The sequence below is a fragment of the Rhopalosiphum padi genome, chromosome 2 (assembly GCF_020882245.1).
Source record: "Rhopalosiphum padi isolate XX-2018 chromosome 2, ASM2088224v1, whole genome shotgun sequence".
NCBI lineage: Eukaryota > Metazoa > Arthropoda > Insecta > Hemiptera > Aphididae > Rhopalosiphum > Rhopalosiphum padi.
In genome coordinates, this window is record NC_083598.1 from 92645226 (window position 1) to 92661587 (window position 16362).

The 16362-nt window shown below is 27.7% G+C and overlaps 1 long non-coding RNA gene across 2 annotated transcripts in view; it reads right to left on the reverse strand.

The window, feature by feature from the left end:
- Positions 1-16362, reverse strand: part of LOC132921472 (uncharacterized) — an 89208-nt gene that overhangs the window by 56077 nt on the left and 16769 nt on the right. The window contains exons 1-4 of one of the 2 annotated variants that reach the window (XR_009660889.1): positions 5226-5856; positions 4727-4849; positions 4511-4619; positions 4212-4426 (exon numbers count right to left, since the gene is read on the reverse strand). This is a non-coding gene — a long non-coding RNA (uncharacterized LOC132921472). Of the gene's footprint in view, positions 1-4211; positions 4427-4510; positions 4620-4726; positions 4850-5225; positions 5857-16362 lie in introns of those variants that run through there. The other variant, XR_009660890.1, reaches the window with a different exon arrangement.

Genomic DNA, 16362 nt, shown 5'->3' on the forward strand with positions numbered 1-16362 from the left:
TCAGACAGGTAGAAAAAAAAACTAAAAAATAATAAAAACTATATACACACACACACACACACACACACACACACACACGCAATATATGTATATATATATAAGATAAAACTTGGGGCCGACGGCGTCGGCGGTCAAAACACGACTGCGTCCATATAAATATATCTATACACAACATGTGTATGATTTATGAACCGAGTTCTCCTTCCAACGGGTTCATTAGCATTATTCATGGGGGTATTGGGTGCGGCCGCGTTCTTAAAAAAGCACGGTCGGATTATACTTATAAATAAAATAATGCTCCACGCACATACGATGGACGAGACGACGCGGAGAATCGTATAGACCCACCCATAAGTATTATACGATGTGATATCGTACCAGAGCCTATAGGCTATAATATAATATATATATATATATGATAGTATATATTTAATGTGTATACGAGTTTTTTGTTTCTAAATAAATTAATACGTGCACGTACGTAACAATTATACCTACAATAACGTTGTCTACGATATTTAGGTACGCATCAAAGAAGTAGCTAACGCGGGTTTTTTTGTACCTTTATGAAACATGAATTATTATTATATTTTAATAACTATTCAATATTACCTATTATATGTTGCAGTGAAGTATGTTGTACTTGTATAAATATGTTGTTTTTAATTTAAGTATGGGTAAGCACAAAGGTACTTTTCCTATAGGTATTTGTTAAAAATGTATTATTAATAGTAAGTTAATACATAGATTTTGATTTTTTGAATACTATATTTTCTATACTTTATGAAAGTAAAAAATTATATAGAAATTGCCATTGGGTTGTTTATTTTTAATTAATGTATGATATAATTAAGCCCTCGAGTGATGGCGTGATGCTGATAAATATAATAGGTAACATTTATAATCAATGGTACACATAACTTTAATATATTTTTAAATGTATTAATCTAGAAAATTTAAAACCATAAAAATACTAAGTAAATCCCAATAATAGTTTGAGTCAATCAACCATTAGCCAACCCTCAAACGAACGTAACCGCACAAATCCCAAAACTGTTAAATATTTAGATAATATCAGTAGTATGAATAATGTCGAAGATAAGATAAGATATTTTCGTTTTTAATGCCGATTGTTTGGTATATTGTTTGTTAAGATTTCGGGAAAATGTGCGGTGCTCATAAATTACCTATAGAAAATCTAACGGTCGGCCTCTTTATTTCAAAGAGTGCGGTTTTGATGACAACTTTAATGTGACGTACACATTTCTATAATAATGCCGAGCACTGACAAGAATAACGCGCGTTCGAGATTACAGCGACATGTACAAAGCAAATATTGTTGTATACCAGCTAGAGTCGGCTATTTCGCCCCGGCGGCGGTACGCTTTGTTACGAAACTCGATACGGTGGCGGCGACGTGGTTTCAGCCATCCTAAACATATTTTTTTATAATTATCATCGTATTTGTTTTGAGTACTTGATAGCTACGATAATATTCTGAACTATTACATTCCGCGCTGAACACGCAGTCAGTTTTTTTCCTCTGCGACGTCCACTCATAGTGACTATATAATATACGATATAATATAATAACATAATAATTATATATACCCTCATAGCAATTATTTACCACACACGCTGTAAAATAGTATATACCTTCATACTTGACGTTATAATTTAACGACTGCAGAAAAAGAATTGCAGTAAAGGTGCAGACTCGTAAATCATTTAACACATTTCAGATGAATTTTTATTACAATAATAAATTAACGACGTGCGAGTCTGTGTACAAGTATATGTTTATATTATAGGCATATTGGATGTGCCTACCTTATGGCCAATCTATTTCTAATGCGATAACATCGGAAATAAATGAATCCAACAGTTTATATAGCATTGTTATGATTGATATCGTCTGTCGATAAAATATTGAAATCGGTAGTTTATATTTTTACGTGTCGATATTATTGCGAGCATATACCTACTTCGATTGTTTTTATACATACCTAAATTGGCTAAATTTTATTAAGCCATACACCTATACGATACACTTATAATAACGGTAGATATACTTAGAAACGAAGTCCGTGAAAATAATAATAATGAAAATGATGGCACGCACACTCAACGATTATCATTTTAATTAGACACGTCGTACGAGGAAAAACACCATCACAATCATAAATAACTATATAATATATTAAAATATTACATCATGTGTATTGTGTACTGCAGCCGATGACTAAATTCACCCGATCCTATATACTTGTTTCGTCGACCGATCTAAAACCTAAAACGTGATTTAACCTTTTACATTTTTGTATCTGAAATGATTCTTTCAATAAAAATCCTGTTAGCGGTCAACTTCAGTGACATGTGGACTGGACTAGTGTTGTTCAAAAAATAATATGGAAATTTATATGTTTATTTGGTTAGGAAAGGAGTGCTTACAAAATATAAAAAAAATCTTTAAATAAAGATATTGGTTACAAATTATTCTACTATAATAAGACGTATAAGTACACGTTCCAAAACTCAGTTGTAATAGAATTTTCGTTAAATTTTCGTTAGATAATTATCTAAGCTTGCTGAAAGATGACGAAAATTGATCTCTGCGCGCCACTCGTCTATAAAAAAGTAAACTAACTATATTCATCGACTTTTAGTATGTTTCTATCTCCGTAGTTAAGACGATTTATTTCCGAAACAGGCTATCATACAAACGACTACGGAGCCTTAAAATCCAACGACTTATAAACCCGGACTATTCCCTATCATGAGACACAGTATAGGTTTGTCAGCCATTATAACTAAGCACATTTCATGATTATGATTTTTTATATTGCTATTAAAGTAATTTATTTCACTACTACAGTATTACAGTATGTTGATTTATATTTTTTGCCAAAAACATTGCATTTGTTATACCATGAACATTTAATTATTAATGGTATATATTTCTGTTAAATGATATAGTTATTAAATGTTGAGTCAATAACGACTTATCGTAAAACAGTTTGAATAGGTTCGTGATTTAAATAGCATAAAATTAATTTAAAAGTTTTGAAAAAGTTATTGTGTTTAATACGAGTAAAATAAAATAATAAATTAATAATATTTATGTAAAAGTTTTAAATTTCTGCCAAAAATATTTTTGAATTACAACCGTTTATTCGTTTAAATATCTAATTTCATCAAAACTTCAACTTCAAATAATAAAATAAAATAAGATGTTCACCAATGTCTCTTTAATATTGTTAAATAATTATAATAACAATTCATAAGGAACCTTGAATTAAATTTTCAAGGTTTTTGACTGCGCAAGCAATTTTTTGACATTAATATAGAAAGAAAATAAAAAAAAAAAAAATCGCATATGTAAAACTGCAATAAATAACACCAAAAGAATAAACATTTGATAAAAATTTCAAGTATCTACGTTTATTCATGTTCAAGAAACATTTTCTTGTCAAAAATTGGTTTTACGTAAAAATTTCCGTTTTTTTCCTAATTTTTGATTATTATTTTCAGTTACATTTTACTTCCCCGCTCTACAAATACCAACTAGATTCACTTTCTTACCAGAAAAGATTTATTCAAGTTGAAAATCAAAGAATTTTTACAACCTACTCTAAGGGCGATGAAAGACACAAAAAAACCCAGACCATTATAAAATCAATACATTCTTCGTTTCGCTCAGAATCTAAAAGAAAGAATTTAATAGTTTGAAAGACCAATTGTTAAGAAGACTTTTATTGTCATTATAATTAATAAAATGTAATTATTTAAAGTATTAATTGGTGTTTAAAATTAATAAAAATCAAAAGCAATAACTACCTACAAATAGTTATACATATTTTATTTATACAATCAATGACAGTATAATCATCTATTTATTGGAATCTATCGCAATGATTCAACAATTATTATGCAAAATATATTTGTATTAATAATAAAAAAAAGCATTCGAAATTCGAATACATTAAATTTACATCCTTAATACCTGATTATAATAATATAAATCAAATAACATGTCTACTATATGTTTGTATATCAGGTGTTCAATAAGTTTGTTAAGTATCAATAACTGTATGCATATTTTGATACCTACCATAAGCAATAATATATAACACTGCTGTATATTTATAATGTAAAACATTTAATAACCTCATGTCATATTATTGTTTATTAGAACCAATAAGTCTAATTACCATTTCCAAGCTTATTGAACACGTTTAAAAAAGGGTGTTCACGTTCGGGCCGTTGTGCATAGGCACCAATGAGCAGAAAAACACTGTCGACCGGACATGGAATAAAAGCCCAGCTTGTCGCATTTATCGGCATAATAAGAAAGAGAGGATTGAACGTTCTTGATCATCCACGTTATCGCAAAGCCGATTAGGGAATTTTGATTGCCGAAGGAAGACTGCAGTTTAAACAATATTATATTATTATTTATTATAATATTACGAGTATTTAATATTTTTTAATGTGAATAAATAAATTGTACCTTTATAGCATAGACGATGGAGAGTAAAAGTGTTCGGACGGATGTCAACTGGCGGCTTCCGGGTTTGAAATCGGCGCAAGAAGCATGGCAAGCATGTGTCTAACTAATCCTAATTATTAATTATTAATATAAAATAGTCGGTAATACTGGCTAGTGGCTAGTCATATTATGTCTATAAAATTTAGGGAATATATAAAAAATATAGTAATAACTCACGTTAACCGGAATAAGTGAAACGTTTGTAATCACAGGGTGACAAACTGACAAAGTGGACCACCATTATTCTCCTTATTCCCATTAGACAAACCTTAGGAAAATGAGAAAACTCGATGGACCATCCTGTAAATTATGTTGGTCGTACATTACACATAAGTATTGTGTAAGAGTACAATACACATACCAATGATTTAAAAAGATATTTTTGTGACACCTGTGACACAATCGTATGTATATTATATAAATATATATATTTATTTAATATTGATTAACTTAGAGAATTTGAAGAGTCACGACCTACCGCATTTAAAGATAATAAACCACGACTCGATACCTAAGTATTAATAGTATTATACCTAGTTATATACTTCAACAACCACAGTCAGTATTCAGAAAGCACATGTTTTATATGAGAGTCAAAGTTTCGACAGTTCTGATCTAAGACTGTATTTACAGTAACCATTTAAGTGTTATATATTGCATAATATAATATACTTACCTGAACACGGTGCATTTTAGATGTATATTATACAGTGTTTGTGTGTGAGAGTATATGTTAAGTGCACCGTGAGTACGCTTTTTAGACGAATGTGTTGTGGAGGTGCGTAGGGGTGTATATTATTTCCGAAATAACTCTAAGTGTGTGTGAGTGTGTATTATGTGTGATGCCGACGAGGGGATAATTGCCGCGATAAATTGTACCGAAGAGTGCTGCTAATGGGTTAATCGCGTACTCCTAGTCGCTACACTATTTATATATAATATGTGTACAGTCTACACCGCGATGCATATACGAGACGGGCCTTGTCGTGTGCACACCGCACGGATCGTTGGACACGTTACCGAGACTACTTAAATAGAAAACCAAAATACCACCGTGAATAATGATGATAATGATATTATGATAATAAGAATAATATCATTATTATATGAACACACACACATTATCGGACACAAACATTGAAGTGACGATTAAAATAGAGAAGAAAAAACAGTCAATGCTATGGCTGAATATTGTCAATGAAGTCTTGCTGTGACTACAGATCGCTTTAACGCGCAAAATTCGTATACGAGTATCTACGATCTACCTAAATATTGCGCGGTATAACGATAACGAAAACGAAATTATCAAAAACTTTATTTGGTAACAATATAGAAAAATAACGTTCTTTTCCCTACTTAGAATACTTAGTACTTTTTATACTTAGAAGTATAAAATTTTCATTTCACTAACCTAGCCTAACCTAACTTTATAGATATGTACTGCAAAATTGAACATTTTGTTATATTTATCTCAACATTGTACCGAAATATTATAATAATTACCTACGCCACAAGAAACATTCTTGAAATATAATATACTGAACTTATAGATAACTCAAGATTAGTATTAGAGAGTTCTAAGAAGAAGAAAAATAATAATTCATTTTTGTCATGTTAGTGTGTTACATAAAGTCATGAAATCACTTGAAATATATTACCTTCTGTCAATATTTTTTCGAATTCAAATTCTTATGTTTCAGACATTTCGTTTATTACGTAATCAATAAACTGTGATATTTTAACAATATTATAATTCCATTGTAGAACAACGTACACACAATACATATGTATAACAAAGTAATGGATAGTAATATGAATATTAATAATAGTAGGTAACATTGAAATGTGAATAATAAGGCAACCAATAACTGTTCAACTTTTTTAAATAACTCAGTCACATAATGCATATTATTATATATATAAACCTAAAAAAAATGAAATTTATTTTTACATTTTGTGCGTTTAACGTAATTTTGACACTCTGGTCCATGTATTATTCATAAGTTAATTTTTTGACGTTTTATTATACAATATTAAAATCAATGTATAATGTAGGTATTTCAATAGTTATGTAAAATCAGGTAATCAATTTCATAATATTGTAACAGCATATTTTAAGGTATTATTTTTACGCTCAGTTTATATAAATTGGTCATATTGTAAAATTGGACAAAAACTAAATAAAAGTTACAGTAATATCCAAGTTAACAATAATTTACTTTGTATACCATACTGCTAAGTGTAGAACTACAAGTATACTACTATAGTTTAATCCACTAACAGCTTTTAAACTTTAACCATTGCATTTATTTTGTACGTCCAACAATTTACCGTGCATAACCAATCATCACAGAGTTATAATAGTACTTCGAATATTAATAGGTAGGTTGAAAAACTTTTAGTAAAATGTATAAGCTATACAAGTATAGCATCAAGCATTTTATTGTTGAATATTAAAAAATAATAATAAGCTGGTGATTTTAAGAACATTAATGGGAAACAAGGTGACAAACATTAAAACGTTTTATTGTTTTTTATACTTTTGAAACCAGACATGCATTTATAATTTTAATGCTGTAAGCCTGTAAACTATATTAAATTATTTTTTTTCACTATATAAAATACATTTTAAATAATAATAATGAAAACATTCAACCAAAGTACCTCCGCAGATCGTAGTACATTATAGTGATTATACATATTCTTTACACTTGTAATAAATATGTCTGAGTAAAACAATAAAATTAACCACACCTTTAGACAATAGAAAAAAAATATTTTAAACAATTTCCAACTAGTACCTAATTAGAGAAGGTATATGTCTAAATATATATATATATATATATATATATATAAAGCACATACATAAATGCAGAATTAAACAATTTATATTTTTATATTATATATTACGTTGTAAGACCATCATATTATATTATATTCACAAATATATAAGCATACGAAGTTCATGAATTTCATTAATATCCTTGGGAAATGGTGGCTGATATTTAGTTTTTTTATTATATAAATGTCTACGAATATATGAAATATCATTAATCAGTAATCATGTATCGTTACCTAAACTACGAAATTTTTTTCCAATTATTTTAAATGGCATTTCTTTAGTATTGACTTCGAACATTTTTCGTTTAATATAATTACTTATGGTATGAAGTTCAATTATAGAGTATGATTCATGATTATATTTACCAAAAATGATTTTTCTTGTAAAGTAATATTTTCATTGCTTAAGTCCAATTTGGCCCTGTATATTTATTTTGAGGATTCCCATATTTTATAACCACATTTCATACGCTCATAAATTTTTTTCTATATTGACGCTGGAGTTTTTTTTTTACAGTTATTTGAAGAAAAAGTTATGAAGAATCTTGTGTTGGGTTTTTTAACTTTAGATATAAATTACAAAAATTTTATGAATTTTCAACTTCAAAATTCCTTGCAAATTCTCGCGATTTTGACATATTTTGTAAACATTTGAACTTTTAATGCTTATAAACAAAAATTGTGACTAACGATTTTTGATTTTTTTTTACCACAATAAGAACAACTTATAATAAACTCAGTATCAATTAAATTTTAAAAAATTTTTCAAGAAAAAAGATTTTAAAAATCGAAAATTACAATGGTCTAAAAATAGTTAAAAAAATTCTAAATATTTTGAAAATTTAATCGTAAACAGTTAATGCTAATATAAACATTTGGTGAAAATTTCAAGTATTTAAAATGATTCGTTTTTGAGTTACAGCAAAAAAAAAAATTGATTTTGTCAAGAAGTGGTTATGCGTAAAAATTCCCATTTTTCCGTTATTTTTTCAGGGTTTTTCTTGACGCTTTTGAAAACTACTGGACATTTTTTACTTTTGACCCCCCTTCCCCTAAGTACCAACTAGATTCAATTTCGTTTTCAAAGAGGGGCTGATGTCAAAAATCAAAGCACTATTACTACTTAAAAAAGTTATAATAGACACAAGTTTTCCAGTTAATAGTCTAAAAATTAAAAATTAAATGTTAAGATAATTATTAATTTTATTATATTTATAAAAATATTATTAAATTGGTTTAATTGTTTTACTTTCATTTACTGTTGCTTCGTCGTAAATAATTGACCAACACTCATATATTCTTTCGATGTAGGCGTCAATGCTAAGATACAAAATCTTCGAATAGTTTTTTTTTTATTTCGTCATTATAATCGTATGCTAGTCCAAATTGTTGTACTTGGTACTATATTGTTTGACCAAAATGAAAAAGGCCGCATTTTTGTATTTCTACTTAACATCCAAAAGAGTCTCTAATGGTAACAATCATTTCTACTTTAAAATAAATTTGAAATTTTTTTGATTTAAAAGTCAAATTATTTCTCAAGGCAGCTTCCTTAATAATATTGAATACCTTCCATAAGTATAATTAGTATTTTTATTTGGTAAAAGAACATTATCTAAATATAAATAAATCTATGAATATACGATTATATTATATATTTTTATGTGAATATGTGTACCTATATAATGAATAATACATATTATATATTATGAAATATTTTGAATGATAAAATACATTTTTAATTGAATATTACTAAGCAGAATATTATTCGAAGAATTTCTATGTATAAAAATCGAATTACGAAGTTATATTTTGAAATAAAGAATTAAAAATAGATGTAACACTCATTGTGTAGAACATACTTGAATAATAAATAGGTATGTGTTATAATTACTATTGGTACCATAATTTCCATCATTACGAAACAATATGTCTAAGAACTTACATTCGCTCTTGTCACTTGGCGAATTGGGAATATTATTAAAAGTTAATAAAACCGGTATATTCATCGACGAACTAAGATATCGACAAACGAAAATGTCGCCGAAATGGGAAAGTTTTCAAAATAATATAAAACCAGTTTACCTATCTGTTGGTGAACTGAGGATATTGGTGAAATTGGATTCAGCGACGTGGGCATGAACCTTGGTAACAGCTATCTAATGGTGATTGATAAAAACTGTATCATAAAGATATTATAGATAAGTTGTTATCCTACCAATTTGTATAATGTCTCAGGATCAAAATGTTTAAATATTATATACAATTTATAAGAGATTTATTATTAATCAATTTAAATGTTAGTGAGTTTTTATTTCGCCATAATGTAATAATATTGTATAACGACGTCCTAAGACCTAAACATTTTTTTTATGAATATCCAGATACAAAGATTTTTATGTAATCAAATTAATAATATTAATAAAATAATTAAAATTATCTAAAGGCAGCCTCTAAGGCAATAAAATATTTTAAATAATAAAAAAATAGGTACAATATTAACGCAATTACACGATTGTGCAATGTTGTCAAATAACACGATAATATAAATTCTAAGATAATTAATGTCGTATTTACCTCATTTTTTTATCGTAATTTTAAATGTCTCACCTATACATATATACACTCGCGTGTATGTAGTTAAGTTATCTACTAATATCTGCTGTAACAATAAAAAAAATATTTTTATTTACCTTTGGCTAATTTTTTTCTTTTAAACAAAACTAAAAATACTTATGAAGCCATTTGGAAGGTTTTAAATAATTTATTCGTTAAATAAATTGTGTTAATCTTTAACTGTACAAAATTTTCACCCGCGAAATTGAGAAAAGCGCACACAAAGCAGCTATCAATGTATTTCTAGGAGTTACATTGGTTGTCGTTTTCATTACGGTCAATGTTTATGGCGTAAAGTAAGTTCATTGAAATAAAATGTATTAATTTATTTATTTATTGAAAGTTGATAGTATTAGTATACATTAATTAACGTTTTAGGGATAACATTTTAGAGCATTAATAATAAATAACTCTTAGTTCGAGCCACATTTAAAGTAAATGACTTTATATATTTTTTTAATGTTTTATATATTTACTAGTACTAACTAGTTATAACTAAATTAAACTTTATGGGTTAAAAATTAAATGATACCATTATGCCTAATTTGGCAATATCGCAATAAGTTTTACACGCAATCGTACAAAATATATCTTACCCAAAATGTGTTATAATGTCCCGTTAAGACGTGCGCAATCGTATTATGAAAAAGATAAAATACTTACCGAAAAAATTGCACATGGGCGAAGCCAGGTTATCCAGCTATTAAATTATATTTAAATACAATATAAGTATACTATATATGTCACAAGATATATCATAAAAAGAATAAAAAGAAAATAATAATAAGCATATATTTTAGAAATAGTTATCATATTAGGGGCGAATATCTAATGTAAAAATAACCCAATGGTCATAAAATGTAATGTGAATTTTCGGTAAACGTTTAAATTTTGTTGACTTTAAAGACATAAAAAAATAATGTGTCTATAAATTTTGATATTTTTTAATTGGTACCCAAATTAATATCTTATGAGGAATTTCCAGTTAAATTTTCAAGCATTTTATTTAACAATACATTTTTATTCGCATTTATAAAAATAATTCAAAATTTCAAATAACTTAAAAAGAATTTAAATATTTTAAAATTATATCATAATTTATAGGTAGGAATAAATAACAAACTAGATCCAACCTATTGGTATTTAAAACCACCCTCAATGTTTAAAATCGTAAATTTTATCGACTACTTTTGTGCACATATAGGTACAAAAAAAAACACACACACATAATTTTAATCTATGATTATATATCAATCTAAATCTAAAAGGTGGACTAATCACAAGTGATTACCGCACTACTGTATATTAGGTGTCAATTAGGTCTTTGAAAAAAAAAATTGATGTGTTAAATTTGAATTCAATGATATATCATTGTACACCAAAAAAAATTCTAAACATAGGTCGATTTTATAAAAGCAAAAACAAAAATTTTAATTTTAAATGTCTATAAATAGCTCAAACAGAGTCAAAATATTTAAAAATTGTATTGTGTGTAGAAAACTCATAAATATTTATGATTACTTGTGTACATACAAATATGACAACAGATTTTAATTTTATGAGGGATACTATCTATTGATAAAACCCCTCAAAAGTTGTTAAATTATTAATGTAAGAGATAACAAGATAAACGTCTTTTGTACTGTTGGAGGTTGTCAGGTGCTCAAATATTTAGATTAATTTTAAGCTATTGCTTATATTGATAGCGTATAACTCCTATCATTGTATTACTATTAGTAAAACAAATTACTTTAATAGCAGTAAAAATATATGATAGAAATAAACATACATAGTAGGTAAATGGACAGACCGTCTTCGGTCCGGCGTATCTAATTTGCGCCATCACATCTAACAATTAATTTCGGTAATTTGTGCCACATTTTAAGGTTATAGTTTGCATCACAAAAAAATAAATAACGGGGCATTATGTCATCTGCACCACTTTTAAATAAGTAATCAATATTTTTTTTACAGATTAACATATTGTATTTTAAATCATTGATCAATCAAGTTCATTATACATTTGTAATAATACCTATACTTATTAATTATTATACCAATAACATATTTATAATACTTACTCATCTTTTTTATACTTGTAACTTAAAAATGAAACTAAGTTTTTTTTATAAATTTGCTTTTGTTTGTAATCATCATATTATATTTGTTCGAACAGATTTTTATTTAAAGTAGAATTCCGTTATTTTAAATGTATACTTTTAATTTTAATCAACATTTTTGTTTGTAATCCTTTCAGTAGGTACGTCCAAAAAGCGATACATAGTAGGATATGGGTGATAGAACTCAGAATTGAATCGTGAATGTTATGACTCGCAAGTATTTGTCGTGAGAGTTAGTGACGCGATATTTGCAGCCCAAATGATTAGCAGAAATTTAGCCTCTTCGCTGATATACGTGTCCATTAAATAATCCGTAAATTTTTTAAATCTTATGTAATTATGAACTAATAACATAAAATCATTAATAAAACAGTCACTAACCTTATTTGAAAATAGAAATGACAATTCAAAGTATGGTTTAGCCACTTCTGTTTAATTATTTTAATAGACATTGGATAGGCCTAATTTATTCTTGGATTTTTCTATATCACGATTGAGTCCAGCGCTCGAATTAAGAAAAATTAAGCAGAGGAACACCAATAGTTATAAATTATAATATAATATATTATACTATGTTACAAACATTAGAGCGATCCGGCGTAAAGTAAAATTAATTTACGCTTGTACAGTCCAGGTATGCTCAGTGGTAGCGGGAATGCAGGATATTATAGTTGCTTTCTCAATCATTGCGTGTAAGATGAATGCATATATACGTTGTGTAAACGAACGTTAGGTTATTGTAGGCCGGTTAAATACGCATTTTGTGTAGGTATACGCGTATGTGGTAAGTCTATGGCTGCCGAACTGCATTCGAATATATCATACAGAAAAGTTTTACGTTACTTTATATTATACGTTATAAGTTATAAGTTATAAGTTATAACCATCATCAATACAGGCTAGGAAACTAGGAAAGTTAGAATAAACACGTACTAGTGAATGACTTGTTGACATTCAAAAATATTCTATTTGATATAATAAAAAAAGTATAATAACTGGAACAATTAATTTAAAACAAAAATAATTCACGACGACAGTTGGGTATTGTGTAATTTTCGAGTATGTTTGGAGTGTGGTGATATTTTAAATTGAGTAAGAGTAATCGCTAAAATAAACTTAAAGTTAAATCATAAAAAAATAGACAAAATAATATTATAAATACATTGTAATTTTGTTAACTTTGATGTAAAAAAGGTAATACTCGTTTAAATCCAAAAAAATTAACTAATGTACTCGTGTAATATAATAAAAGTGTATTGATAAAATAATTAATCGATATGCAATGGCAAAACATTGGAAATACGTTTTTAAAAATATCGAGAGCGCTTTCAACCACCATAATATAAAATTGTGGATATCCCCATCTACTGAAACCAGTCATCCTATAATAACGTTATGGGCTGAACAAATTTAAAATACGAGCACTTATGTAAAGAAATTACATATACAAAAAAAAGTTAATTTAATAACTTTCAAAGAAATCTGATAAATTGTTTTAAATTGAATACTCATATAAGAATTAGTGAATAATAATAATTTCAATGTATAAGTCACATTATCAATTAATACAATAAAAAATAAACTTTTTTTTCTTCCTTTTTGCCTGTATATTCGCCGTTCCCCTAATTTGTCCTGACCGCACGCAACTGGCGCTTTCTCGTATTATGTCAATTAAATTTAAATAATAACATGATAATTTTCGCGATTACTCTTCATTTGCGACTCGAACAATATTATCTTGATAGGTTTATATCAGTAATGATATTGTTAATGATACTGTATATTTCCAAGATTTAAAAACTATACAAGCAGTTATAACATTTTTATCGTAACAATACACTATAAATTGAATTACTTTAATTCTAGTGGCTTTTCAAAAGACTGCGTGTAAACATCTTTTAAGTAGATATAGATGTCTATAATCTTCATTGGATATTGATCGTGAAAATATAAGTGTATAACACGATACCTATATAAATATAATTGTAGGAGTTATAAACGTAGTGATCGAAATAAGAGTACCAGCATAGTAACAAAACTTTATAGTATGAAAAATAATGTAAATATTACACTCAAGTAGGTATCCCTCCGTCTTAAGACATGTGATAACAATTATATGTGTCCCGTGAGAATCCCGTCACAATGTTGGCGAAATTAAAATACACACATACACATGTATAATATTAATTTATATATGAACAACGTGTATTTGCATGACGGCTTAACAACTTAGTATTCGTTATTTATTTTAAGTTTTACATTTCGTTTTTAAATAACGCGTGTATTAGAGCCATATTATCAAGTAGGTAGGATGGTACGTATTGCACTCATAAAACGCATGCAATAAATTGGTTTTTGATTTTCACGCGATAATTATATCATTATTATTTTATCTATACCTATAAATTAATAATTCTCACCTGATATATTTTTTTTATATAACGATAGACGAAACTATGAGAGATACACATCGTAAAGACTAGTATAATATTATTATGCACTTGTGCCGAGAAAGCGATAATATACGCTGCAGATAGATAAGTAGTACTGTGGGTAGGTATATAAACTGGTAGATTGGTAAGTACCTACCTGTATTTTGTATATTATACATATATGTAAGCCTAATAATCGATTATACATTTTTTTTCAATAATACGTGCACGACTTATTCATAAAAAAACATATAAAATATATACATATTACGATGATATTACAACGACGTTCGTATAACCGATTAATAAATCAGACAAAAACTAGTTGACCATTATTTAGTTTATCAACCTCGTTTTATGAAATCACTGGCAGGGAATTATTTTATTTTATTATATTTTATGACACTACTGTGGTAACATTTTTGTAGTACAAAATACATTATATTAGGTACTGCAGATCCAAAAATCCTCCCCTAACAATCGTAAATAAAACTACCGCTATATCGATTTTCCTGTTATTTAGGTTTAATTTGTAGTTTATTAATAAGTATAAGTAAATATAAAATAAGTAGGTTAGGAGATTTTATAACATGATCAATATTGAGCAGACTAAACAACTATATCAATAACATTTAAATACATAACTTTTTCAATTGAGTAGTTTTCTTTAAATGTAAATGTATTAGGAAAATAAAAATAATAAATACAAATATATTATCATATTACATTGGCTCTTATTTCCATATAATAGAATACCGATTTTAACATTTAAATCTATAAACTCTAAATAATAGTATTCTCAGTTTTTACTAATTAATTTCTTATTAAATCGCATAGCTGAAAAACATAGTGATTGATGTTGAAAATTTAATAAAATAAATATAATATAGCTGTTAGTTTAGTCGATAGTCGCCTACTCGTAAATGCATGTGATTACATTTATATAGTGACCATAGTTGATGTACCTATGTATAATAACAGTGTATAAAATCTTAACTTCTTAAAGACACAATAAGTGGAAAAAATGTTCCTCTTTCGGTAGTTGGGAAGGATGAATCCGATAGTTTAGCAACTGCGGTACCCATCATAAAGTCATACTATATAATAAACAAACGTTAAAAAAAGATTTTTAATCAGTTTCACGCACATACCGAGTCAGGTTAGTATAAGTGAATTCTTTGAAATTATGAAATAACTGAAGCGATTAACTTATACATACAAGTATACAACTAAACGAGAAATAAATATAATATGCATATTATAAGGATTATTTGCGCGCACGTCTGTGTTCGTCTCACCGAAAATGCGATTTATTGAAGATACGCCGCCGACAACGATGCGACGCGTGTTAATCACGCGACCAGGCATTTAAAAACAAGACAGCACGTTAAGAGTGATCGTGATATTATCGCGATTTTGCCGAAACATCAGATTAATTGCTGAACCGAGTAGCGGAACTGTGTATAAACACTATAAACAAACCAAACACGAATTTCGAACTCACAGGCTTTATAGAAACACTGTTATTATTACAATATTTTGGTTTAAACGGACATATGTTTTGTCGACCCGATGATGTACAGAACGATCACACTATTGTATACGGATATATAAAAGTACCATATGGATAGATACAAAGACAAGTTAAACACATTGAGATTGAGAATACCATTTAAATACAGTGCGTTGTGGTGTGGTGTGGTGTGCACTTTATAACTAATAAATGAATATACTACAAAGTTATGGGTTTATGGTCAACACGTGCGTGTCTAATAAATATTTTCGAAACCGTTTCTACAATATT